Below are 27,290 nucleotides of genomic sequence, written 5' to 3' on the forward strand. Positions count from 1 at the left end.
GAGGCGGATCCTGGAGGCGCTGGACTTTAACCCGTCAGGGAAAGGCGGTGCGTGCTCGACGCGTGGTCGCGGGAGGCCGTCACGGTCTCGCCGTTCCCGCGCAACGCGCACGCGCAACGCAATGTAGGCACACGCCGGGCCCGATCGGCCGCACTCCTCGGATCCGTCGCCGACGATCTACGATCGGTCGCGTTCGTCGACGTCGCCCATTACGGTTCGTCCGACCGGTTTGCGGCGGCCGTGGTGGATCACAGGGGCAACCTAACGCCGCGTCCGTGCGGGGCAGGTGTCCGGATTGCGGAGATCCATTCTGCACTTTAGAACACATGCTCTGGCGGTGCCCCTCCTTACGGGACCACGGTCATCTCACCACGGCAGAAGAGTGGGAGGAGGCGGTCAGGCACGGCCTGCCCGTCCCAACGTCGGAACGGCTCGCGGCGGCCCCCTACCTCTTAAGGGGGTTTCGGAGTCGCTCCTTAGGACCTTAATAAAGTTCACTGCCTGCCGTGAAGTGCTCGAAGTTGTTTGCATAGAATGTTTGAAAGAAGTGCGGCCATTGACGTCGCTACAGTGTTGACGTAAAGTGCCGGTCCTGTCTGTGGTTAAGGAGACGGGCCCCGTCACTGCAGGGCTGAGGTTAAAGCGCCGGGCCCCGTCACTGTAGTGAATATGTTAAAGTGCCGGGCCCCGTCACTGTAGTGCATATGTTAAAGTACCGGGCCCCGTCACTGTAGTACAGATGTTAAAGTGCCGGGCCCCGTCACTGTAGTCACTACCTAAATAATAAGCTCAGGGTCGCGGTGGAATCGCGCAAGTTTGCCGATTTCTTCTTTCGTTCGACTACGCGAGCGGTCGGACGCTCATCGCTGTGTTGAAGACCGCCGCGCATGAGGCGCTATCATGGTCACATGTCGCCTTGCAACACGGCTGCACTTTTATTCGGTGGAAAAAGCCAGTGCGCGCTCTTGCCACACGAGAGCGAGCGGCCGTGTGTGTGTATACTGTTTGAATAAGAAATACCGAGAACGGGAGAAGTTAAAAAAAGGAAACGAAAAAAAAACTTGATAGCAGACTTGGCAGCAGATACTTTGGCGACCTCCGAAGGGGATGACCAAAGCTTTTCGTAGTCCTGAGTTTTCTCTCCCTCTCTCTCTGCACTTTTGCATCTGGACTTGGGGGGGGGGGGGGGGGGGGGAGTTTCAGAAGCTATGTAGGCGGGCGTTTTCTCGCTGCACGTGTCGGGCGCGCGCGCGCTTTGGCGGCGAATTTCGTCATTCCTGCCACGTGCTCAAAGTGTGATCGCGGGGCAAGAGGAGGCGAGTCTCGCCGAGCGTGAGCGGCATAGTATTGCGGCGTATGCGCGGCCTCCAAAGACGCCGAAGGGTGCATGCTCTGCATATACCGACACTTATCCGAGAAGTAAAAAAAAAATGGCTGTGGCTTAGCTAAGGTTAAGCCCAGGATGCGAAGCATACTAGCCTTTATTTTAACGCGACAGCGTTAAGGAGCTCGTGTCGCAGAAAAGCCCGTGTCGTCGGCGTCGGCTCAGGCGTGCGGCGCTTGCTCAGGCGCACATTTCGTTGTCGTGCCGAACGCTGCGTTGCTCGACGCTCACCGCGTCCGATGCGGGGGGCGACGCCGCGAGCGACGGCGCTAGTTGGAGCCCCGTTTCTTTTCTGTCGTGACGTCACAGTGTCACGTGGTTTCAAGGCGACACCGCCGCGCCTGAGGAGCTGGGTTGAGCTCTCGTAATATGCTTCGCATAAAAAGCGCTTTTGACGGCGGGGCATTGGCTTGCTTGTACGGCTGCACGGCCGATGTAGGTACATGGTTGTCCGTTTGGTGGCGGAGATGTAGTGGCTGCTTGGACAAAGGAAAAAGAAAAAAAAAATGTCGCGTTTGTCATCGCTCCGTGATGTGTGTATATATGCGTTGAGATCAAACAACGCATTTAGCCTCGGACCGTGTTCTTTTGTGTGTTTGTTTTTGTTCGTTCTTATACAGTGGCACCAAACAAACATCGTCTCACGCCGGTCTATCGGCATTCCGTCGTGCGAACAATAAGCGTAGAAGAAGATATTCGAATATCAGCTTCAGAGCTAAAGGGAAGAAGCAGACAGGCAAGAAAGTTAACGGCGATTGCTCCACTGTGCAGGGCGGGCATGTGGTTGATGGACGTCCGTGCCGTTCTTTCTTTCTTTCACTCCCTCTGTGTCTCAATTATTACTGTGCCCTAAAACTCCCTAAGGCGCTGCTTCAATATATGCGTAGTGTAGATGTAGAAGCGATGAAGACATCAAGCGCGCGAGGGTGCGTCGAGTGCGTTAGGTTAGGTTAAGCGCCACCGCGTGCGGCATTGTCCTGTTATATAACAGCGTTTTTTGTTTCTTTGTTTGCGAGGTAGCTGTCGTCACGCACGGTAGCTACTATACGTTCTCCGCACTTTCCTATGGGAACGGGCGAGCTCTGGTGTATGGAGCTGCGTATAGCTGCGCTGACATTTTCAGCCGCTCCCTCGACGCTCGAGGGCTCTGCCCCGTACAAAGGAAGTGGTTTGTCCGCCTCCTCGGAAGGCCTCTTTCGTCCACACATGCTAATTGTTGAGCAAACCTTTCCCCACTGCGCATTTAGGGGGGCGTTACGGCGGCGCTGCAACCAATTTTGAAATCAACGGGTGTATATACGCTCGGAGAGTTGGCGCGTTATATAGCTCTGCGTGGTGGAGGGGTATGTATGGTCGATGCGGCTTCTTCCGTGACCACATAACGCGTGCCCAACTATCGAGCTCTCTATACACCAGAGCACCGTGAATTCAAAGGGCGCCGCCATATTGATGAGCGCCGGTCGCGCCATCTATCCCAAGCGCCGCGAAGTAGCAGGACTGGGCTGCCACGCCGGGAGATGCGACCCGGCGCGAAAGCGAAACTTGGGCTTTTTAGCTGGGCGGAAGGCGTGTTTCGCGTTTTTTCTAACCTGTCATTTTCGCTGTCTAGATTCAATCAAACTTCAAGACCTCATGCAAGTGCACAATGGACACACTGAGTGCTGTGCAGACTGCAGTAGCGAATACATCGGGTAGGTACGCTATTACGTTTGTACAAACCGCGCGCTATATGCTAGAACACGTGTGAGCTTTTTGGCACGTAACCTGTGAAGGAATTTACAGCACTGTGTTAGTGCCATATATTATTAAAGCATGCAGAACACTGTCATCTGCACTTTCAGTTTGGTCTTGTTTGTCATGGTCTCTACTGGGTTGGCCGCGTTTGGCAACCAACTGGCGAGGTCGTTTGACTGCCTGGTTTGCAGACGCCTGCCCTTCACCACCTGCACATCGAAAACAAAATAGATGTTATAGTAAGAAGGGCTGTAGTTATTTCCTATGCCATCACTGTTGCGAAGATATAAAGTCCTCTCAAAATGAAATAGAAAATACACCAGGCCAATTGTATCGTGCAACCACTTAAGAGTACAACATCCAGAACAAAAGCCTACAGCACTCGAACAAGCAGCATATGATGCTAAACCTGCACTCATTGGAAAATGAGTAACTGCAGTAGTTATAATGTTCAACTACATGTGCAGTCAAAGCCCGTATAACAGGACGAGCATGACAGATGCAGGTGTTGTACAGTTGCACAAACCATGACAGGGCACGTAAAATTACCATCCTTACTTAAAGCTGCATCATCAGGGCCCCTTTGGTACAAGACAGCAACCGCACCTGCATTCCAAGAAATTAGCCCCACCAACTGCAGCTACCTGGTACCAGACCTGTTTCGATTGTGCGAGGCCATCGGATTGTTGGCGCTCCCTTAGAAAAAAAAAAACAGTAAAAGAAAACTAGTGAGAACGATCAAAATTTTGTTACAAAATACAAGAATAATTAAGCACCTTATTTTCCTCGCCATATGAACGGAAATATTTTGCGCTTTGCCCCGCATAACAGCCCGCACGCACTTTAGAGCTCAGGAGGCTCAAATGAATTCGTTACGAATGACACCTGCAACACCAGCTCGTAAAGGTAGGTGCGCTGCAAGAACACCTTCGGTGACGAGTAGTCGTCGTTTACGTTTTTGTGGACGCATGCTACGTGACGAGCAGACTTCGGTTTACTTTCATTAGCAATAACGCTCAACAGCAAGGCCTACAACTTGTCGTTCACGCTTAATGGTCATTCCGTGCGCTGCAAGTATCGCTAACCGCAAACTCAACTGTTCCGTTTAACCGTCGGGAGCTCTGCCTGAATGAAAACACGATAAGGCTTGCCTGTTTGTTATAGCCAAGGCGAAGCACCGGCGCGGGATTCTGCTCTGTAGGCTTGTTGCCCAGAAAGTGCTCGGAGGAAACCTGCGTGTTACACATATTACGTTTGTAGGGCGCAAAGTTGAACGTGGCACCAAAATATACACAGATTGAATACTCACTCGTGCATTTTCACTGGGTTGGTAGTTCTTCCTATTCACTGCAGCTATCCACTGGTGGCGCAGCTTGGCATTCTTCGTTGCGGATGGAAATCGGTGCAGGCTGAAAACACTGAACCGGCACGATTCCCTACGTGTGTTGTGCTCTTCGCAAACAGCGCTAAGCAACCTGCTCCTTTTCCGCTGGTTGTTTTGGCATCCAAACACGACGCAATGATGCCCAGATGACTTCTTGTACTTTGGATCCGTGTGAACGGGCACATTTCCGCACTTTGGAGCCCTAGAGCTGGCGCTTGCCATGTCTACTGTTCGCCGGCGAACACACTTTGGCAGCCCAGTACAAAACGGCGCCGGTCGACCGGGCAACCCGGCTGCGAGAGTATGCGTTCGGTTAGTCTGGGTGCGAGACTAGCGTGTTCTGGTCTATAGCACGGACGGTTTCGCACTGGAGGGGAGGGGGGGGGGAGGGTGTTCCTTTGGAGCTGGAGTGCGGTGCGGGGAAGCCAAGGTTGAGTTAACAATTAGGAGGAATAAAAAGGTCTATTAGAAGGACGCGTCGGACGAGGCATCGTCTCAAATGGCCGTCTCTCCCGACACTTCGAGCGCCTCTGCGATGAGGGCCGCAGTTCCGCGAGACAACGTGGGTGATAGCCCTCGCTGTGCGGTTAATTGATCGAAGCGTGTTACTGACCGGCGGACCGGTTCGGTTATGGTTATGGGCTCGTGTGTATGCGGAGTGCAGCACGTTGTCGTACGATTACGAAACGCACGCTGTACGTGCTGTCCGGTTCACATATCGAATGTCTTCGAGCTGTGTGCGCGCGCGTTGCCTGTGAGCGGCGAGGTGTTGCATCAGCCGGCGATTTCCTCCGCGGTCGCGCCTTTGTGAGAGGCGGTGGGACGGTCCCGGAGCCGGTCGTTTCCTTCCTCGAGCGAAGGGGAAATGGTTAGTCGTCTCTGTATACTAGTTATTCGGGTGCGCGGGAGGCTTTTATTACGTGACTCACGCTCTTCTCTGACTCACACACACCCGCGCGCGGCCGGTCGACTGATGGAAGGCGGTCATTTGCTAAAAGGGCCGTCTTGGGAGCCCCTCCGGGTGTGTGGATGCGTGGCTGATTGACGCTTGGCGTATCGTCGCGCGCTTGCGTATATTATTTTCAACGTAGTTTTTTTCTCGGTTCCTTTGTGAGCGCTGACAGCATCACTCCGTGGTGTCGTGGCTGTATTGATGGAGCTATGTCTCCATGCACGCCCGTTTTGCGGCGAAAGCTTTTCGAAAGCGCACTTTTGACGCCCCGTTGTGCGCAGCATTCAAAAGTGATTCAGTTAAGTGCCGTGTGTGCGTGCGTGCGTGCGTGCGTGTGTGTGTGTGTGTGTGTGTGTGTGTGCGTGCGTGCGTGCGTGCGTGCGCGCGCACAAGCAGTTGGCGCCTTTCACTTTGCTGGTCGATTGCGTAGCATCGCTTCATCGAATTGCTTTGTTTGCACTGTGTACAGCGGTTGGGGCGTCGCATTACTGAGACTCCGTCCGTCCGCCGGGAACTTCAACCGGTCCGTAGGCGTGCCACTTGCCAGCTACGTTGGAGACAGCGCCCGTCGATGCGACAGCGTTTCGAAAGGGTCTCCGCTAAGGTTTGGACGCCGCGAAGGCATTGTGCGGCAACATCGTGCAAACATGTGGCCTGTCAGCGTGCCTGTCAGCGCCTTGCGCAATGCCTGTGACGCGGGCGGGGAGCAACGCAAGCGCTGATCTCGACATCCCGTGACGCCGTGTTCGGCCGCATAGCGTTGGGAACGTCTCTCTCTCTCTCTCACACACACACACACAAACACACACACACACACTCTCTCCCCTTTCTGTAACATGTGCGTGCTCGTCAAGGAGAAAAAAATGCCACAGTTTCGCCATAAGGGCGAACCAATGAATGCGATAGCACCGTGTAGGAATGTTACACCTAGTTTAATACTGCTAGCTCTATATAGTGGCAGTTTGGAATTGAAGCAAACGTAAGCTGACTAAATAAAAACCAGCCGTTGTGCTAGGGGTCATCTCTCTGAATCCTGCCATCGCACAGTTTCATTTATGTTTATTAATTAAAGCCAACGTCTTTCTTACCGACTGTGCCACCACTTTTCCGTATCGGGTAGGTTTCAAAGCTCATTCCTGTACCGATCCCGGAGGTAGCGCACAGCCGCGCCAATAAAGTTACATAATTTTCAGGTTTGAGCTCTGTTATTGTTTCGTACTTCCAATATTTAAGTCTGGGCAGATTTGATATAAACGGCGTCCACTGTCGGTGTTTTGTTTCATGATATTTCTTTGTGGGCTGCCATTCCCGAAATCTCGGGAATAATTTTGTCAAGTATGTTAGACCTGGTGTGAGCAAGTTTTTTGACAGAATTGTGTGGCAATATACCCCCTTATATAACGCATGTCATATATCGTGACGTCGCATATAGCGTACAGAAACCTAAATATATACGAAACATCACGGCGGCGACGACGGCGAAAATTCGCTTGCAAGTGTCCATGCAATTGCAGTCGCAATAATAGTAAATACCAAAAGCCTGCTTTTTAACGATTATGCCCATGCTTTACAGCTTACAGTAGAATATGTTTGGTCACTGCAATGAAAGCATCGTGTTTTCTCCGGTTAAACTCTGCGCCGGAAGATGGCGCCACCAACGCGACTGCTCACATCTGCGTCTTATGTGACGCGGCATCTAGGGGATGGTTTACGGACACTATCTCTCGCTGGGAGGGGGCTCTCATCGCGCTCGCGACCCCCGTGCTGCTCGCATTGTTTTTTTTTTTTCTCGCGCAATGGCGGTTAAAAGGAATCGGGAGGAGGAGAGCTAGGAGGCTCGCCTGTGGCTGGCGTGTAGAGCTCGGGCGCCGTGTGTGCGTATTTCCAGCTGGAGCCCGGGCCCCGGTCCTGCTTTCTTTGTCTCGGGGTCGGTCTGCGGTCGGCTCGTTGTGTGCGCCCCGGACAATGGGCTTCGAGAGAGACAGTAGACGCGACGACCTGCAGGGTTGCTGCGGGGCGGGATAACGTGCGTGTTCGGTGTTCGCCGGCGAGACGAAACAAAGGGCGGCGAAAGCCTGCGCCTGCGCAGAGCGTGCGACCGGCCAGACAACAGTGCGAGCTGTGAGCGAACGGCGCGGAAGGATACACGCGTGCGCGGAGCAAGGTTCGTGCAGCGCATCTCTTTTCGCTGGTAGCGACGAGACAAAAGCGAGGAAAGAGAATCGCGTGCGGTATTTTCGTGCATGCGGCCGCAGGTGTGTACGGTATGGCCTGGTTGGCCGTATGAAAGGGTCGCCCTGTGCAGAAGGCGGCCCACCCGTGCATTGTACGCGCTGCATTATACGCCCCCTCCCGTTATGCGGATCAATTCGTCTATATAGGTTTGAATACCTGGGTCTGTTGCCGGGCCCTCCCCTGCAGTCAACCTTTATTGATCGTTTAGCTGACATGCGCGGGAATGACGTGTGTATGGTGTGCTCGGATTTTATCCGATTCGCGTATGTTAATCCAATTTCTTCCAGTTCAGCGAACGTCGTCGCTTATGCGCGCGCTTCCGTTTATTTTGACACCGAGACCTCGCTGGTTAGCGCAGCAGGTTAGGTTCGCGATCTCTCTGTTTTCTATGCATCCCGTTGGTTATGACGCGCCCATAGCTGTTCGCGGCAGCCGTGGAAGGCGATTAATCTTCCTTCGCATCGGCGATCTATTCTAACCTTTCTACAAAGTGACGTTTCCTGATCACCTTCTTAGTTCCGTCGCTTTTGTTCTTTTGATGTATTGCGCCGGGATTTAGGTCTTGAGTTCTGCTGACTTCGAGTTCAACTTTGAATGTTTCAGAGCTCGGTTCGGTCTTTTTCTTTTCCGCCTTGATTGGTTTTGGTTAGTGTTTGAATCGTTAGAATTTTTATTCCCCTCATTTTTTTAAATGAAAGCCTCAGCTCCGAATTTTGGTCCCTTCTCCCCTCCCCCAGGCTCTGCTCTGTGTCGTTAGGGTGAATTAGCAGCACTCGTTAAAATGATGTGAGCGTGTAAAGTGATTCTATAAAATTTTGCGACAGCCTAAGATAGAGAAGTGACCAGCGCAAGAGTGGACACGGGACACTAAAAAGGCGACAAAGGCAAGCGCTTGTCTTTGTCGCCTTTTTAGTGTCCCGTGTCCACTCTTGCGCTAGTCACTTCAGCATGGAATGCCAACTAGCCCAGTCTCACGCCCTGCTACAAAGAATTCGCTATAAAATCTCTACCCGTGGAAATCCCGTGCTGCCTGTGTGTCCCTCCGCACACGAAAACATGCTTCTCGACCGACGCCGATATTGAAAGAATTTCACACCTCCCCGGCGACGTAAGGGAAATGAGTGAACGCAATTGGACGGCGCATATGTATGAATACGCTTTCCAGAGGTGGAGCGACATGGAGCGGGGCTACTCCCTTTGTCATTGTTTAATGAGCGGTACTCACTCTTGCCGACGTTCCCAGGCTGAAGCACTTTCTTTGAAGGTTAGCGATACAACCCTGGCGGACGTGCAAATTTCTGTATTCTCGAAGGAAGCCGTACATATCGAAGTGCCGTTTACACGTACGGACAGTTGCAGCAACGGTCCGCGAACTTGGCTACAGAGACTCATTCAATTGCTTAATATGCCAGTCACTATTTTTGCAGCCTAATACTGCACGCGTCGTCTTCAGTCCGTGTGATTCAGTCCGGCATGATTGCGGCATAGTGCGTTAGCGAAAACTCGGTTGAATTTCCGACAGCTGATCGCGCTGTAGCTAGCAAGGCGGAAGCGGTGATGGTTTCGTATTCGTGCGCTGTCGCTGAGGCGACGTGCGGCGCGCCGCCGAAAGCGCCACCTAGTTTCCCTAGGGCGAACTGCTCCGCGAAAAGGGTCGATACCGATATTCGGAAAGTGGTGTGTATATAAAGATCTTTCGCGAAGCAACGAGAATTCGACGGCCGCAAATTGCGTGCAAACCTTTAACGTGTATAGTTACGCTATGCAGATTTGTATAGTTACTCTATACAGGGTGTGCAGTTGCGCTATACAGAAACTCGGTGGAAGCGCAGGGAGGGAAACGCCTGTTTAGAACAGGAGGGCAGCTTCTTTTCGAACCTCATTATTAGCTGTCCTTACCTATATAGCTGCCGCAGTGTCGAAATGGCTATGCATGCGTCGTTCTGCTGAAGGGTGCGAGGTTGGGGGTTCGATGCAAAAGAAGCGCTCGTGAGCTTAGACTTGTGTGCACGCCAAAGAAAACCCCAGGGGCTCAGAACTAATCCAGCGTCCTCCGCTGCGGCGTCTTTATATATAGTGTGACTTATATAGGGACGTTAAAATCTCGTGAATCAATCAGTTAGGTTGCTGCGCGCCCTCTATTCGCACGGTCAGTGCAACGTTGCACGCTGTCCTCCTGCAGCCCCTCTCTGCGTGTTAATGTGCCGCGTGCTGCCGGCCGTCCTTCGCTGTCCCGTATCGGCTTGTATTGCGTCATCCGAGGAGGAAAGGAGGCTGTTCTGCCCACCGAGTGGCCTTGCGCGTCTCCGCGCGCTGACTGCGCTGGAGCGTGCCGAGACGGCTGCAAGGGCGCCTATATGTGTGTATATATGTGCGCACGCGAGTAAGAAAAGAATACGATTATGTGCATTGCGAGAAAAGAATCCCGCGTGAGCGTGCGCCGAGATGTGGCTGTGTCTATAAATATATGCGAACGGTGGCAGCTAGCATATATCTATATATATAACGCTACATATAGGCGATGATGATGTTAGTGTCGTTTGCTCTGTCTCCGCGATAAAACCGCGCCGTATACTATGTTGGGAGTTGCGCGCGGCTTCAGTCTCTCTGTCTGCGGGACTGAACTTTTTGAAAGGGATTCTTTCGAGCGTCGGGATATTCCAGTAAATCCGGGCGTTGTATATGCTATATACTCCAGCGCTAATATTGTTTCGTTCTGATATATAGTGCTATAGTTTCTCGGCACCATTTCAGTGACCCTATGCCCATTTGTAACACTTGCTCTGCAGTATACGGAAACTATTCCTGATCGTGTTTCTGATCAAGACAAGCACCGCGGCCTCCTCTTTCATGGGTAATCCCTCCACTCATTTTGCTGAAAAAAAGGAAGAAAAAGCGCGGGAAGGAGATGGGTAGGAGGAACGCGTTAATTCCCCCCCCCCCCCCCCCTCCCTACGCCTTTCTTTCACAGCTATACGCTGGAATGATCTGTTGATATGACGTTTACAACTGTAGCCGTGCATTGGACATTAAGCTCGGCCACGTATAGCTTTACTAAATGCCTTCGAGAAAAACTGTTTTTCGCAGGCCTTTCTTTGCACGACCGCACTTTGACTGGACCACGTGAAAGCGCGCGGGCAGTCCGGCCCGATGAAACGTGTAGCACGACCTCGCATCGACATCGCGACTGTTGCGGCTCAAGGTGTAGCGTTTGGACCAGCAATCCACACGGCACATTGACGAGTACGTCCGGCTGTAGGAATCAAGGAAAAATGGATTATTTTACATTATTCATGCTGGGTCCAGATACGGAAGCCCACCCCTCGGAGGTGCGTATTAAAGGTCTCGAGTTCACATCGGGACCCGTAAGTACACCTCTCTCTCTCACTGCACCAAACAGTCTCCGCTTTTAATATACCGTCGTCTTCCCCAGGAGACTGGACTAGGGATAGGGAATCTGATGGATCTGGCCAATCGCAATAGTCGAATCGGTCGCAATGTAGCCCCCCCCTCCCCCCCCCCCCCCCACCGTTCCGTCGCACCGTTCCGCCCCTGCACGTGACGCAAGCGTGCAGCTATCTGGGAATCCGAGGTTGACGCTGTCCCCACCGTATATGCCTTCGAAGTGGGCCCCTTTCGCCAATTAGTAATCGTTCGGTCTGTCGGGGCCAGGTTGAGGTAGAGTGATCTTCGCGGTCATCGCCGCTTCTATTCGGAGGGGCGGTGCGGATGGCGTCGCCTCGAAGTGAGCCCCCGTTGGTTGAGCGTCACAGTCTTGTATGTCGCGCGGCCCCCGTCGTAGTCCGTGCGCGCGCCGATGACAGGACGACCTCGTGGGAAAACGTCGAAGGAACGCTCATCGCCGTGTTGAGACGTAACGCGGCGCTCTTCGGTCTTGCGGCCGTGGCTTGTGCCTTCGTCGGTGACTGCATCACGCGCCATCCGACCTCGATGACGTCGTGCTCGCTGGATGAGCAGTCCTTGTTCTGTTTGCCCGTACGTATGATCGTGTGTCGGTTCTTCGTTAGGATGCTTCTGTATCGTGTACGTTGAAGGTGCGCAGGGTGCGCGTACTTAACGGTTTGTCGTGTGGCGCTGGCGGCCACGTTTGACGGCGCAATCTGTGTCGCGGAGGTATGTAGTACAGGCGCATCGTACAGAGCGGTGCAAACCACGCGCGAAAGTATGGCTGGAAAGCGTTGAAGTACTAAGCTCGGATATAGCGAAGCGTTTCGAAAAACTTATGTAGCGAAGGAATTGACGCAGAATGTTTGCGTTTGTGTGTGTGTTTTTAGTGAAGCGATTGCGAGCTCTTGTACGTATTTCGAGCAGTGGCGAACCAGACCGGCCCGGGATTCAAGAACACGGTGTGCGGACTCTCTTGCACACCGCAGCGTCGTTGTCTATCGTGCGGGAGGAATCGCCCGGGTGGTCGGCGAAGGGTCTTCTTGTTCCCCTTTTATTTTTTCTAAGTAAATTTCTCTGTACCCTGTTTCTCTGCGCTATGGCTATCGCGCTGGATGCCTTTCACCGCACGGGTGTGTCAGACCCGCCGTGGTTGCTCAGTGGCTGTGGTGTTGGGCTGCTGAGCGCGAGGTCGGGGGATCGAACCCCGGCCTCGTAAGCCTCATAATCAGAAAGTGGTTTTGGCACGTAAAACCGCGTAATTTTTTAACGGGTGTCCGATCGCGCGGGTTCGCGTTTACGATGGCGAGAGCCAGTGCCGCGCGTTTTGAGGAGGTTGGTCGCGCGAACGTTTTTGGTTTTTTCTCGCCCGGGCGCCGCTCGTTTGCAAGACCGCCGCCGCCGACGGGGGTGTCCCGGTTCCCGCCGCGGCGAGCGAGCGAAGGTGCGTATGTGTGTGCGCGCGCTCCGCTGTCGTTCCTGCCTCCGTCGCCGGGCCGCTGCGTCCGCTCTTTGAACAATGCGATTGTTCTCGCGAGGTAATTTGGCAGCCAGGCGGAGGCTGTGCGCTGCTGCTGCTGCTGTTGCGGGGCAGGTGAGCGCGACGCTGTCGTTCGAACGCGGCGGCGTGCGTGGCGGGGAAGAAAGAAAGAAATGTGCGGCCGACGGAGCGTGGAGACAAAAAAATAAACAGAAAGAAACAAAGACAAACGAAGTCTGTGGAAAAGAAATGCCTGTCTTCTTTATTCTTTTTTAACGCAAAATGCGTAAAAATAAATCTGCTCTCGCTCGCTCGGCTGGTTCGGTTGTGTCTCAATCGCGGAGGGCTCGACTGGTTGAGTGAGGGGGGGAAGCCGCGGCGTTTGTTCGTTCCCGCCTTTGTGAGGACGGTCGTAAACTGTGCGAGAGACGGCCGCGCGCGCGGCTCGTTGGACATGTGACAAGTTGCAAAGCGCGCGGTGAAAGCACAGGCGGCAGCAGCACCAGCAGGCGCGGCACTCCGCTTTTTTCTTTTATTATTATTGTTCCTTTTGTCTTTATTCCTTTGACTCTCCGTGGCCGCCTCGGCAATTCTCGCGAAACGCGCGGACGACGTAAAGAAAGGAAGCTGCTGTTTACCTTTCGCGCGTAGTGGGTGACGACGCGGTATTGAAGTGCGGGGTGGGCCGGCCGACGGTCCGTCGTACGCGGCTCTGTCACGGAGACGCGAGGGACTGCGGCATGCGGCTTCGTTCGCAACCCTTTGCTCGCACCGTCCAAACCCGCCATAAGAGAGCCCAGTGGAGAGCCCAATGGCTGTGACGTCCTGCTGCTGAGCACGAGGGTCGCCGGTTCGATACCCGATAGCATTTCGAAGGGGGCAGAATGCTAGCACGTTCGTTTAGGTGCACGTTTAAAAAACAAGAAGTGGTGGTAAACATTAATCCAAAGTCCCCCATTATGGTGGCAGTCGTAGGCGCCAGTGTTGATTTGGAACGTTAAATACTCACTCACTCACTCACTCACTCACTCACTCACTCACTCACTCACTCACTCACTCACTCACTCACTCACTCACTCACTCACTCACTCACTCACTCACTCACTCACTCACTCACTCACTCACTCACTCACTCACTCACTCACTCACTCACTCACTCACTCACTCACTCAATCAATCAATCAATCAATCAATCAATCAATCAAAAAGCAGTTTCAAAACTAATGCGCTAATGCGGAGGTCACGGAGATCGGGGAATGAAATGTGAACTTGCAGGTTGAACATGTGCAGTCCTCCCGCCGCGGTTGCTTAGTGGCTATAGCCACGAAGCAAGTACATAGCAGTGTTCGGCTGCTATGTACTTATTATTTAGGCGCACATTAAAGAACCCCATAGGTGGTCCAAATTTCCGGAGTACCCCACTACGGCGTGCCTCGTAATCAGATCGGGCTTTTGGCACGTAAAACCCCATAAGCATACCGTGTCATCGTCGGAGGTGCTGCTTCCATATATGAGCTTTAATGGCAGTCGTTTTACCCTTTCTTTTCATATGACTGTATATGTAGCGCGTTTATAAGACACCACACATTCGTGGTATAGTCTTGCTCTCCAAGTATTAAGTTACGCGCGTTGCCGGAGCCCAGTGGCTCTGTAATAGAGAGTTTTAGAATAGGGGCCCCAAACGTTTTGGTGCCGCGAAGAAATAGCGTCGAAGCCACTGCGCATGCGCGAGACGCAAACTGCGTTTGGGTTTTGCGTTGGGAACGCTATTTCACCGATTTAGCGGGAGCCCAAATGGCGGCCCCAAAAGCTTTGCGTCGGCAAACATTGGCGGCACCCATCGAAGCGACGGCTCTGACCTAGCACCAAACTGGGCTCGATTCGCGGTAACGCGTGAAGTTCGCAAGCTAGGAGAAGTGACTGCAGTTATCGGTTTCTCTCAACTAGCGTATGTTATGAAGATTGATTCATCAGACGCCGCTGATTCCGAATTCGAGTGTGGATTTTATGGCTCGTAGGCCTAACACGGCTAAGCTTGGCTGGTGAAGGCACGTAAAGTTGGTTTTGTTGCTCCAAACTAAGCACAACTAATTGTTTGCTGCTTGAAGAATAACCTCTAAATTGTAATTAAACGCAAATACACGCAAGTCAATATTACTATTCATATCATAAAATGGTATATCTTATTTAATTATTTCTAATAGCTTTTCTTTGGCGCCGTAGTGGCGCTGTCAGCGCAAGACGCTATCCGCAAACGCAAAGCCCTATTCTAAACCACTTCACTCCTGCGTGCCCCAACGCTAACACCCGCAAAGCTGTTTGGGGCCCCAAAATATTGGGGCCCCTATTCTAAAACTCCCTAATGTTGCGCTTCTGAGGTCGATGTCGCGGGTTCGATCCATGCCGCGGCCGACGCATTCTAATGGAAACACAAGGAGAAAAAAAAACGAAAAAAAAATAACGGTCGTGTAGACCGCGAATTGGGTGCGCACGGCAGTGAACCCCATGCAGCTGATCAAATTTAGTCCTCTTATCTGAGCTCTCCACCTCGTAATAAAATCGTGGTTTCGGTGCGTATTAGAAAACGGGAGATTTGCTTTTCCACGCGCGAGATTCTTATCAAGCAACCTCGTATGCCCTTGAAACCCGGCTGCCTTGTCAACTTCACGTTTGTCTCGTAACGAAGGCGACGTTTGAACGACTTGGAACCGGCAGATCGGAATCCTGACTTGTCCGCCGTTTGCTAATGCGAACGCATTGCATGTCCCACGAGGCATAACAGCCGGCTTTGTCCGTAACGAGCTGAGTACCAATATATCAATGTGACATCATCAGCGTCTTGTATGGTGTCAGTAGTAACACAGAAATAGTAAGTGGTATAGTACCGTTAGTTAGTCGTAGCTATTAGTAATTAATGCGAATTAGAGTGAATTGCTTTGAATTAGAGTGAAGTTATACAACAACTTAGAGTATAGGTAGCTGAAGGCGGAGTAAAGTGAATTTGGGTGAAGTAAAGCGAATTATGGTGAAAGTGCATTGAGGTGGATTAAGGTAGGCCATAAGGTTGGTACACATCGGAGCAATGATGAGAGTTGTGAAGGACACGTGTGACACCGCATGTCGTCAGGCATAATGGCCGCGGTAACTAGTTAATTAAAGAAGTCGTTACGCTTTCGCATTCAAAGCACGTAAGGATATACTTACGCTTAAGCGACTGTCAATTTTTATGTCACTTATGGGCGCTGCTTGTTGCCATCGTTATCGTGGAAACGCGGTCGTCGCTTCGGTATGTGGGCGGGCTGGGCCGGGCCCAGAGACCGAACGTCGCGACTTCGACGAGAGCGGCGCATCGTAAAGCGCACCTCAATGTCGCCCCCCACCCCAATCCGTGGACCGCGCTTCTTCGGCGCAGTGCGTTTTACGAGCGGCTGCGCGTGCTTTAAAAAAAAAAAGAAAGAAAGAAAGAAAGAAAAAAGAAGCCGTGCGGAGCGTCTTGTCTTCTTCCCACGGGCCGTATAGCTATAGCCGCATGTGTGTTATTGTGCGCCCAGCGCTGCCGCGTCCACGGATTCTCATTTCACCGAGCGCGTATTAAAAAAAAAATAAACGCAAGGAAACCTGCATAATTCATGAGCCTCTCGTTTGCGCGTGCGAGCTGCCGATGCCGACGAGGCGTTCGTTCTCGTTGCTTTTTTTTTTTTTTTCCACGTCCGTGGGCCCCACCCGTGTTAGGCGTTGGCCAGCGCGCCCGTCTGACGACGTTTCGTGTGTGTGTGGTGCGTGTTGCGGTGCCACTTGTATATACAGCGCCACTTCTCCTCGCGGGGCCATTCACGCCGAGCGCGGGAAGATGCGCCCGATAGATTGACCGAGATAGAAACGTTCGTCCCATCCTAATAGCAGGAATGGTATAGGGCGTGGTTTCGGATGGACGAGCTTTAACGACCGGCCGCGCCATCTGAAGCGCCTTTCTTGTGTCAACCTCTATAGACACATCCATACGTTGACATCGTGAGTGGTCTGTAGGCAGCTGTGGTGCACGTATTTGCGTGGCAACGCATGTTCGCGCTGTTGGCATACGATAACGAACGAGCCGAGATCTGGCCCATTTTGACGCGACGAGGAGCTGCGTCGTAAAGACCCTTGTATACTTACCGCGCGGGCCGGCGTATACGCGGGCGCTGCTATTTAGCGGAAGGGATGGAAATTCGCAGCCTATATATATATACCGCGTGGACTGTATCTCCCAACTGTTCAGCGTTATAGCTCCCTTTGGCGGCGCAGTATATAGATCTATAGTATACCAACGCGTATAACGAGCACAGCCTAGAGAAACTAAAACAAGTCGGGTGATCGCCCCGCGTTTAGATGTCGCTGCAATGAGATGTGGGCCGGTCTCGTTTGTTGGCGATATGATCGGACGTTATCGGATCCACGATCAGTTTCGTAGCTCTATATCAATGTAAGAGCTCATCTCCGTCCGCGGGTGTTAAAAGCAGCCTCGGTGTCTCGGTGGTTGCCGCAAGACCACATCGGGGGCCTGTTGTCTCTCAAATTATTAAAGGTGGCGTATTTGGGAATCAGTGATAATTTATTTCGGCTGAATTTCCAAACGGTGGCGGGCATTATGTAGAAAGACCTTGACCACGGTTCGTTGACTAACAGTTGAAATTAACTTCGAATTGCCACTTTGTAGAACATGTCGCGGCTGCGGAGCTCGGCAGTGATTGAGGAATAGTCTGCTTAGCGTATACGCATTCGTAGTCTATAGCAGCAGTTGCCAGAAATTCATCATCAATATCGGAGTCGACGTGAACTCGGCGTACTTTGATCCCGTGTTTCTTTTGAAGTGGGCTTTGTGGGCAGCAACGATTCGGTGAACGCAAACGCACGCCGCAGTTTCCAGACTCCAAATTCCTCCTTCCTCCAAATTCTCGGTATAGTCTCGGGAATTTGCGACAGTAAGGACGTGCTTTGAACCTACATCGACTTCATTTCCTCAAATGCGCTGAATGCCTGGTGAAGTTTACAAAGGTTAACTAAATTTAGTTAATGAGGAAGTGTGCTGGCGCTTGTCTAACACATTGTGATGTCCGCCTCCGATACGAATTTTGGCGAGCAAAATGCATTTTTTTTTCTCTGTGTAGCTTTTAATCTGGAACCATTCGTCGGTATTACTATAATGCGTTTTCTTTACGGGAGCCGTTTTCTGAACCGACCCCTTCCTGTAGATATCAAATTTCAGCCAATGCTGATTGGATAAGACTGCGGGCCGCCCGTCCCTTCTGCGAGATGTCTAACGGAAGAAGTGCGGTCGGTGTAATGTATACATCGATGATCTTCAAATATATTTTTCTTCTTTTTTTCTTGCGCTTCGTCAGTGGTGGGAACGACGCTCCGCCCCGGCCCGCTCGCGTTATGAACGAGATCAGCCGGCCATGAACAGTGCATGATAAGAGACGTCATAGAATCGAGCGAAATGAATCACTATACATGACACCGGCCGCTTGTGTGCTGTAGCATAGGAATACAGTCGAGCTAAATGAATCCTCACGTTATATGCTCTGTACAGGAACGTATATATTCTCTGACGCTCACTTTGGGGAGATATCGCTTTCACTGCGCTCCGATACTGGCTGGTTCAGCAAAGCTGCTCGAATCGTGCCAACAGATTCGCTCGGTATCGCGCCATATATGAACTGTAGCCCTCTAACGTTACTCTTTTATCTTTTTTCCCCCGCCTGATATCGCCGTGTGGGTCAGTGCTATCAGCAGCGCGATGCGTCTCGCCGCGAGGTCGAGTGGTGCAATCATATGGTGCAATGCTCAAGGGAAGGGAGGGGGGGGGGGGGGGGAGGAGCCATTATATCATTCGCTGCGGCAGCGACGATACGGGCGCTTCTGAAGTGCTCGCCTTGATAAGGCAGCGTAATATATATACTGCGGTTTTGACATCGGCGCGCCTAATGGGGGAAAACTCTATATAGTGTGTGCGAAAGTGGTTGCGGCCCGCCTGTGCGTACTGATAACGGCCAACTGCTGCTCTCCTGCGGTCGAGCGTATACGTGTATACGGTCTGTCCGTCGTACGTACAGCGATAGATTAATTTCGCCGAAAGCGAAAACTGGGTCGCCCGCAGCCACTTCAGCGAACGGTTCGAGTGGCCGAGTGGAGGTACTTCGTCGGCAGTCTCGGATTCGCGAGCTTTACCACGGGGGGGGAGGGCGTAAACGGGACGTGAAAACGGCAAACGAAAGCGAGTATATATATATATATATATATATATATATATATATATATATATATATATATATATATATATATATATATATATATATATATACACACGTTCGAGGTGCACCAGTCGTGCACGCTCCCGGATGCGTGGTTGCTCGGCAACAGAGACGCTGCGGGAATCGCGCGCACCTGCACGCTCGTAATAACTGAACCGTGACCCGACTCCTCTGTCCACTGTGTGCCGCGGCTGTTCGTGTGCAGGAGTTCGTCGAGGAGCAGACAGCGCGTGTGCGGGAGAATGAATGAATGAATGAATGTATGAATGAAGGAAACTTTATTTGAGACGGCTCTTCGTCCACCAATTGAGGCCACAGGGCGTATATTCGCGTGCGTAGCCGACGTTTCTTTATATTTCAAACATTTTTTTTGTTATATACATGCAACAGTGAACAAAAAGATATAGCATTTTTTTTGTTTGTTTGGGTCCTGCGAGGTTACCTTATCAGAATGCTGAGGCTGCGTGACGCGAAACCTCTAGCCTAGGGCGCAATATAGTATCACGAGCACGCACTGCCATGGTACTTTACATATATTCACCCCGCATAGCCCCCGCCACTTCGTACGTAATTTGCATATTGCAAACTCTGGAAGGGACAGCAATGAGCATCAGGAAATGAACAGTCCGCGCAATAAACGAATTGCTGTCCGTCTCCGTCCCCGCCCTTTCTGTGCTGTCGCGCTGTGCGTATCATGGAACTGCCAACTAGCCCGGTCTCACGGCTTGCCCCGCTTGTAAGCCTCGTGGTTTTCACACGTTGCTTTCTACAATCCTTTATTTTTTTTTGAACCAATTCGGGCTGCGTCGTGCTTTTCTTTTCACGCGCTTCTCTGTTTTGCCAGCGAAGAAGGGTGGACGAAAAGCCACCGCACGCAGTTCCGCACCTTGTTTTTTTTTTTTATGCGAAGCATATTACGAGAGCTCAACCCAGCTCATCAGGCGCGGCGGTGTCGCCTTCAATACCACGTGACACCATGACGTCACGAGGCTCCAACTCGCGCCGTCGCTCGCGGCGGTATATAAGCAGCTGCGCTTGCCTCTGCTAGACACTCACGAGGTGAGATGCCTCTTAGAGACAGAGCTGCTCGTTGGAATGAGAAGCGAAGGTTGCGGCATGCTACAGAGACTGATTTTCTAGGTGGCTTTGGCTCGACTCTCGCAAGATGGGCTGGGTGGGAATCGAACCCGGGTCTCCGGAGTGTGAGACGGAGACGCTACCACTGAGCCACGAGTACGATGCTTCAAAGCGGTACAAAAGCGCCTCTAGTGAATGCGGTGTTGCCTTAGAAACGAGGTGTTTCTAAGGCTCAGGCATGCGTCGCTTGCTCAGGCGCACATTTCGTTGCCGCGCCGAACGCTGCGTTGCTCGACGCTCACCGCGTCCAATGCGGGGCGCGTAGTCGCTGCGCCGTAGCCCATTGTCTTACAACCCTTGGCGGGTCGACGGGAACGCTGTCGCGTTCCACTCTTGAAGGCGAAGCAGAGTAACGCATGAGTTGTTTCTTCGTCTAGCCGGACCAAATATAGCCAAGCAACAGCAGTTCACCAGGCTAAACAGTGGTTCAACAACTAAAATAAAGGCTAGTATGCTTCGCATCCTGGGCTCAACCTTAGCTAAGCCACAGCCATTTTTTTCTCGTCCGTCACCTCTTCGGACTTTGTAGTAGGTGTCCTCTCTATCTCTCACCACGGGTCGCAGCTCCTTCTCGGTGTCCAATGCCTATTTTGATTTCCCCCCTCTTTCCTCCTCCTGCTCCTCGCCGCTACCACGCCCTTTCCCTCGCACTCCTTTCCTCAACTGTTATGTTTTCCTTAATAAGCGACCTCATGCGTCTGCGCACCCGGTCGGTGCACAGCGGCACGCTGCATACAGTCGCTGCGCTATTTTGCTTTTTTTTTTGTTTTTTTCGAGAGGACCCACCCCGCGGCACTGTCGTATATATAAACGCAACCGACTCAACCGTAAACAACGACCGGGAACCGGCGCGAGAGGAGCTTCACATTTCTGGCCTTCTTATATACCTGCCCTTCTTGGCTTTGCTGCGTATATAGTTATAGCGGCAGCGCAGGAAATTTCGCGGCCGCTTTTCGTACGCAGCGTTCTTGTACCCTGCTTCCGCTTTAAAGTGCCAGTCTCTGTGGTTCAACCTTGCAGCGCTGCTTTTTTTTTTAAAACACGAGTATACAGTCGCCACACCCCCCTCCTCGACGAGCCTCGTTGATTGTTTCGGAGGCCATTTCGATGGCGCACTGCGCGCCTGCGTTTCGTCGCGTCGGTTCCCCTTTCAGTGGCTGCTGCGATTTGCTTCGTTTTTCCGGCAAACTCGTACATGCGTCGCTACTCGTCCGAATCGGACTACCCTTTGTGTTATCTCTTATTGTAACTGTCCTTTCTTTACTTTTTCTTTCTTTGTTCTTTTTTTTTGTTTGTGCGTGCGCCTGTGGGTACTCGAGCATTCCCCGAAATGCAACTGCGACAGGCACACACGCCGCGTCGCGAACTGTGTGTGTGTGTGTGTGTGTGTGTGTGTGTGTGTGTGTGTGTGTGTGTGTGTGTGTGTGTGTGTGTGTGTGTGTGTGTGTGTGTGTGTGTGTGTGTGTGTGTGTGTGTGTGTGTGTCCACTTTGACGAAATTGCCAGCCCCGCGTGCAGCGTCGATTTGCTCGGCGGCCGACGACTCCCACGCGTGTCTCGAACGTGGGCGTGTCTCGAATCGAGGTTCTCCCGTCTTTGGATCGCCGTGTACGCGCGCTCCCCCGTAGATCGGCCGCTATTCTGTAGCGTGTGTATGTAATGCGTGAGCTCTGATTTGATACACGGCGCGTCGTATTTATTGGGTCCGTTCCTCCGGTGGTAGCCGGTATGTGGTGCGCGCGCGCACGCAGCCTGGCCTCGTTGCGTATAGTGTCGTTCATTCATTTGAATCGGAAGAAGGTTGTTCTTTTTTTCTCTTTGTTTTAGTGATTATAGCGTTATTCGCCTGCGTTTCCACGAGGCGTAGTGTACGGATGAAATCGCATGTAAGCCCGGAGGCCAGCTTTGCACAGGTACGAAAACCAGCGGCTTATATAAAACGTAACTATGCGCGAGCCATCATCGTCCAGGTAAACTGTGCGGGCTAGCTGAGTAGCGAGGTGCCAAAAGTTGTTCGGTGCTTAACTCGACATCCATGCAGGTGCACCTTCGCCGACTTCCCCAGTAGCTTCGTGATCTTCACAAGTCATAAACCCGTGCGCCATGCTGTCACACTGCGACGACTCGCCGTCTTCGGTCACGCGCCGGCGGCGTTATTTGTCGGCTCAATGTGACGGGATGGCCCTCAGCGACACAGTCTCTGCCGACTATAGTCGGCCGATCGCCGGCGTCTTCGTCGTTCTCTTGTCGGTGTTGCGTCGGCCCCACAGTGTGAACGAGCCTTTGCGCAACTGCCGGGAAGCAGCAGCAGCAGCAGCAGCAGCACATCTGGCGCTCCACCCGCGCGCGCGACGTCTGGTGCATATGCGTATATGCAACCCCCCCCCCCACACACACACACATACACACACACACTTTCTCCGACGAAGCCCCCCTTTCGGCCCAGTCGTCGTGCCGGTTCGGCGCAGCAACAGCAAACCTTCGCGAAGGGCGCCGCGCGCGCGGCCAAGAATGGAAGCCGTTCGAGAGAGAGATGGCGAAACTTGTCCCGTCCGCATCGGCCGGCCTCCCTGCGAAGCGCCCGTACCGCAATATATACGTGCACGCATATAAGCGGCACACTTCATTGAAAGGACTGCGGTTCGCGCCGCGGCGCGTTCGCCGTCGTGGAGACGTGCCCACTTTGCGCGCCCAGACTGAATCGATTGCCCCTGTGAAGTGTGCGCGCCAGTCGCCGCCGCGGAGCGTGTCTTCGCGACGGATTAATGTTATTTTTTTTCATTCTGTTTATTTTGCCGGTTCTGTTCCGCTTTATGCACGCGCAGCTTACGCGGAACGATGGGCATGCGCGCGCAGTTTCGTACAAGAAATTGCGAATTAACGAAGTGTGACGTTGTGTAGAGTCTTATAGGGGGAGCTGCAAAACGCTTCAGCCAGCATGGATACGACGGATGTATAGTGTGACAAGATTTGCTACGAACTTCGTCTCTTTGACTCCAAACGACCTTGGGACTGCAAATTGGTCGTATTAAACGAAACGCTGCGTTTTCATGTTAACTGCAACAATTCGCAACGATTGTGCGTGCACGCAGGGTCCTGTCGCGTGCATGTTTAGAAAAGACGCATAAGCGATTGCCGATTAAAGCCAATATACAAAGGCAGGTATATAGCGCGTAATAAGGCAAAGCCACCAGAACGTCTGAAGCGGTAAGCACTAAGATAGAGAAATGCGTGTATCCAATAAACGGTAATCTTCGCAGCGAACTCAACGTGTGCACACGTTGTCCGTGGCCAAGGGCAAGACGCGAGAGAGTCGTTGGTCAACCAAGAACTCCAGGCGAGGCTAGCTACCTGGATCGATCGCTGCAGTGCGAGAGGTGCTTTCAGCAGACGACTCGTGAAGCGTATATTCAGTGCGGTACGTGATAACTCGCGTAATGTCACATCCGTGCACCTCATTAATCGGGACCGTGCAGCGAGACGCGACACTTGGAAGAGACCGGTTTCATCTGTCGCTCTTGGCACGCGACTGGGAACCTGCGTCAGCGGTCCATTGGCGGTCAAGAAAAAAAAGCGCGTGAAGACGCTGTTGCGACTGGTTTTCTTCTTCTCTCTCTCTCTCTTTTTTTTTTTTCACTGCGTGGCAGACGGCGGTCTCTGTGTGTACAGGCGGTGCCATGGCGGAAGCGACGCACTTCCAACCCCCCCCTCTCTCCCAAACGTCCTCTATACTCCTCCTAAGTATAACTGTGCTGATGCCGAGATCTGTGTGCCCGGTCTGCTAAGTATATCCAGGCGGCCCAGCCAGGGAAAGCGTGCCTCCTCTTTCTCCTCCGTCGCCTTGAAGTGGACGGGGGGAGGAGGGGGCGAGAGTCCTTCCTGGATGGTGGAAAAACCGGGGGGAGGAGAGAGCGCACCGCGCCCAACGGCACGCTGGCGGGGTGGTCGTCGCAGTCGAGGGGGGCCTGTCAGGTGATCGACGAAAGTGCACCGCAAACGAGAGTGAGAGATTGTATATACATACGCCAGAGCTCGCGTGGTTTTTTGGGACTTGAGACGGGGAAACATTCGGGTCGGTCAGTCGGTCACTGTTGCTCGAAACCGCACTCGGCAGTAAAAGAAACACTGGCGGCATCCGCCGGCTGTTCCGGTCTGTTTGTCTTCGTCGGGATCTCTGCGTCCTTCCGCTGCCGGCTTCGCTTAATTTGTTTTGTTTGTATACGTTTGTACACCTTGGCGCGCCCGGCATCGACACCGCCCACCCTCCTGCCTCTTTTTCTGCAGGGCCACGCCGTGATCGTGGTGGATTGATCGAAAAAATGCCGACACTTGCATGTCCGCCGGACGAAGAGGACGATGATAAGAAAAAAAGAAGCCGTGCATGCTAATCTCCGTATCTTCTCTTTTTTTTTTTTTTTTTTTTCGCCGCTCTCGCACGTCTGCGTATTACCGCTATCCTGGTGGCGGCCGTGAATAATGGATGGGCGCGGTCGGATGTGGCGAAATCACGCGCGCGTGTATAATTACCGATTCCAGTTCATTATCCCTGGCGCTTCGTCTTATGATATAGCTCCCTGTAGGCACCGCCGAGTTGGGGCTCTGCAGCATGCAGTCCTGTTATATATATATATATATATATATATATATATATATATATATATATATATATATATATATATATATATATATATATATATATATATATATATATATATATCTATCTGCCCCCTTCATCTATTTCACCCTTCAACCCTAATGGCGATCGCGGCCGTTCTGTACCGTCTCTCCGTTGACCCTGCGGCTCAGCGTTATCCATGGCCGCAGTTTTCGCAACCGCTTTTTCGATTGTTCGACGACGACGCGGATGGAGCCGGCGGAGGAGATAGCGCGCGTGGCGAGTTTTTTTTAAAACAATGCCCGACTGTACGCGTGTGTGTGTGAGTCAAGGGGCTGCCGTGTGTTCACGAGCCCTGGGCCTATTGTTTCGCCGGCCATTTTTTGTTTGTTTGTTTGTTTCTTCTTCGGAAGGCAGACGGAGGGACGCGAGTCGAAAGAAGCAGTCTATCTATCCCCGCGCCATTATTTATCCGAACAGGAAAGTCAGCCGCGGTCGTTTATATTCTAGCGCGGAGGGAGCAAGCAAAGAGCGCCGCGATGGGAAAGCCTTGTCGTACAGATAACGGCAGGTACAGAAATGTCTCGGGCAACTTTAACCGGAGTTTAAAAATACGCGAATGCCACGTGGCTGGACAGAACCAAGGTAATGTTGTTTGCTGTAGCTTGGAGATAATGGTTTTAGTTTCGCCTAATTAAATTAGATAAGTAGTCTTAATTAATCAACGTCTCAAATATAATTAAATGAAAAGAATCAATGAGAAAATTGTAGACCAACATGGAAAACTCCTGCTACACACAAAGTGATTTCTTCGCTGCGTCGTGGATGATTTTTCTGTTTGAGGTCATGCGACGACGAACGGCGTTTTGATCGTCGGCGCATATATATATATATATATATATATATATATATATATATACATATATATATATATATATATATATATAATTCGATCGAAGTGCCCATGCGCTCAGACAACCGAGCGCAGTTTAAGGGACCCTGAAACGACTTTGAAGATTTCGTACAAACATAGTGAGTCATTAAGGTTGGGCCTTGTGATTATTAATTGAGCCATCTAAGTATTCCGCATAAAACGTGTAGTTTATTATAAGCTTTTAAATATCGCCGAGCACCACTCGGCTGTTTTTTTTTTTTTCAGCTGTTGCTGACCAGGTGACGCGAGGTGACCATATCACGCCGCTAGGGCGAGCTATCCGATTGGCTGCCCAGGGCGTGTCATCGATAATTTGTTTTCAACATTATGGTGAACAAATGTTGTTCGAAATAGTTGGAATGTGAGTTAAATTGTTTTTATAAAAAGGAAGTAACAGAAAGAGAATACACAAGGACGATTTCTCACTACACTTAAGCACTTCCGGCACACAGCAAGTGTCGTCTGCTTGTGTTACAACGTGCTCCGTGTTGACGAGAGCTCCGCGGTCAGTGTTGATCTCGATCTTTTATTTTCGCAAGCACCATGATTCGCCCTTGTTACGTTGTGGGCCGCAAACGTAGCGACTGGCAATATGTCAAGCTGTGACATCGCGTCCATCTGCGATGCAGTAGACGAGCGTACTGGCTGCAGTGCATCGGACTGTATTGCCACAATAGTGTATGGCCTGCCCGGTATTCGGGTAAACGCAAGCGGACTGGGCCTGTGCGTTTCACGGTATGAGCGGAGGCGCAAACGTGAGCGTTCTGCACGGCGCAAGCCACCTGGTGACACACAGGTCAACCAAACACAAGGACTAATGTAGCCGTAACGAAGTGTATTCTGCTTAGCTGCTGGTGCGAACTTTTGGCAGGAGCATAATCGTGAGCGGGTTGTTTTTCTAAATGTTAAAAATGTTTTACGCTTGGTTAGAGCAATATTAGCTCTCTGTTTGGCTGGTTACGCCACGAGGTGGCTTGAGCGTGCAGACCGATCAGGCCACTCACGTACGTCTACGCTAAAGCTCCTTTATCACCGCAATAGTAGTGTGGAGGGGCTTTACTTTACGCCTCCACCCGTCCGTCGAAACGCCCAGCTCGCCTTTGGTTACCTGAGTAACGGAGACACTCGGTGCCACGACAGAATGCTCGCAACACAGGCTGCTGCGATAGCGCTGGCTTGGGATCGACTGCCAGGCGGCTGGCGGAGAGATTGAAAAAGCATCGCGCGCTGGCTCCAAGACAACCGGAAGTAGAAACGCAGGGCGTTCCATCGTGACGCAGTGCCAGCGAAGTCGGAGCTTAACTCCCAATCACTCGGCGAACGAGTTGAGGAGAAAATAAATTGCTATGGAGGAGGGTAACTTGTAATCGCCCGTAGCTCTCTTGATACGAGACGCTTCACACAAATTGTGTTGCGATTTACTGTAGCTGCACCTTACGCGTCTACAAAGTTTACCCGAACCGTTTCAGAGACCCTTTAAGGGGCGTGGAAGTAGCGTTGTTTTAGTCTTGAGAGGTGGCGTACGGGCACCGTGGACGTGAAGCTTGTCGAGCGAAGCGCCGTTTGGCGAGTGTCGCGCCGTCTGATAATCACACACACACACACTGGGTTGATCGCGGTGCTTTCTTTGAAACAACGCTGGGGCGCACCGTGGAGGCCACAACGCTCTATAGTTCCGGCTTCGCATTCGGGTCTTCTTGTGTCGTGGCCCCGTTTCGCACTACACAGGCAGCGGGGC

General features: G+C 52.0%; 1 protein-coding gene and 1 long non-coding RNA gene across 3 annotated transcripts in view; one reads left to right on the forward strand and one right to left on the reverse strand.

Moving 5' to 3' along the window:
• Mob2 (MOB kinase activator 2) overlaps positions 1-27,290 on the forward strand; it is a 170,791-nt gene that overhangs the window by 55,395 nt on the left and 88,106 nt on the right. The window lies entirely within an intron of this gene.
• On the reverse strand, positions 3,226-4,743 carry LOC139057902 (uncharacterized). Its single transcript, XR_011513080.1, has 3 exons — positions 4,428-4,743; positions 4,270-4,350; positions 3,226-3,327 (listed from the first exon to the last, which is right to left on the reverse strand). It is a non-coding gene; the product is annotated as an uncharacterized lncRNA (long non-coding RNA).

This window comes from Dermacentor albipictus, chromosome 3 (genome assembly GCF_038994185.2).
Source record: "Dermacentor albipictus isolate Rhodes 1998 colony chromosome 3, USDA_Dalb.pri_finalv2, whole genome shotgun sequence".
Classification (NCBI taxonomy): Eukaryota; Metazoa; Arthropoda; class Arachnida; order Ixodida; family Ixodidae; genus Dermacentor; species Dermacentor albipictus.